Below are 1,449 nucleotides of genomic sequence, written 5' to 3' on the forward strand. Positions count from 1 at the left end.
TCCTTTTTCTTGATAATAATAATAATGCCTTACATTTTCACAGTGCTCTCTACTCTTCTAAATGCCTTCACATCTATTACCTATAGCCTGGAGATTCCATTTCAGGCTGCACCAACTTGTCATTAAGTAGAAATAGTAAGGCAGAGAGCCTTGTGCAATCAAATTCTGAGAATGAGAAAGTGTAGCCACTCTCTTATTAAGAAACATATCCAGCTGTAGCACTGCATCTGGAAACAGCCAGAGGCAAAGGCAAATGGAAGATGCAGGTGTCTGAGTTGCTCACCTGTACTTTGTGTTAGAAAATATCTTCTAGCCAAAGAGCTCAAAACCCTTTGACTAGCAATGGCTCCAAGGGATCTTTAGCAGCTGAAAAAAACTGCACCGGCCATATTTATTGCCAACAGAGTCCAGAAGGGTAATCTAGAATTAGAGCCTGCCTCTACTAGAATGTTCAAATGATTTGATCCAGCAGTTCTCCAAGTGTGACCCTGGACCAGATGAATCAGTATTACCTGGGAATTGCTAAGAAAGAGCAGTTCTCAAATTCCACTCAACACTTACGGAATCAAAACTTGTGGGATCTGAAGCTAGGACTCTGTTTTTCCAAGCCCTGCATGTGACTTGGATACATGTGAAAGTTTGATACATATGTTTCCAGCCTTTCCCTTTGCCTCATCTCTGCGGTACTCCCCTCACTCATACACTCCACATTTACCTGGCACTGTTTTTCTCATTAAAATCAGTCCTTAATTGGGCATTTAAAACTCATTTACAGAACTCAAGAGGGCACTACACAGGCCAATGGTTTTACCCTTGAGAGGATTTCACATTTTAGAGATTCAAAAGGTAGTTTTAAACTGAAGTGAATAAAAATTGGTATTTTGACAAAATAAGCCTGTGAGTGGGATATAATAGCGAGTAACAACAACAAAATCCTCCCCAGCATTTTCCAGCTATATTACTTGGCCCAGAGTCACAACTAGCTGCTATCATAACTTTGTGCTAATTAGAAAATGGTGTTTTCTTGCAAAAAATAACCAATGATATGAGTACGTTGTTGCCCTGCATCTGGCTACCCTGTGATATTAAACAACAGCTTTGACTGCATACATACTGATACACGCATGTTCCATACTCACACTTACTCACACAATCCCAAGAAAAGGGAAAACATTCTACTAGCAGCATGGATAAACCACCCATGACCAAGCTTTAACTATCCTATGAGAACTCTTTGTCAGGTTTGGAGCCAGGGGATAGAGCTGTCAGTGAGAAGCTGGATTTGGGTTTTGAAGAATATTAAACAAGAGGGAGATGCAACCTCAAGGAATTTCTGGGGCACAGTCAAGACAGAGCATATGCAGAAGACTCAGCATCCTATACCACTCTAGTACTAGACTGGGAGGCCAGAATCTCTGTACCAAACTCCTGCAGTGCTCTCATATAAGT

The sequence above is a fragment of the Fukomys damarensis genome, unplaced genomic scaffold (genome assembly GCF_012274545.1).
Source record: "Fukomys damarensis isolate Sample0158 unplaced genomic scaffold, DMR_v1.0_HiC HiC_scaffold_39, whole genome shotgun sequence".
NCBI classification, from domain to species: Eukaryota; Metazoa; Chordata; class Mammalia; order Rodentia; family Bathyergidae; genus Fukomys; species Fukomys damarensis.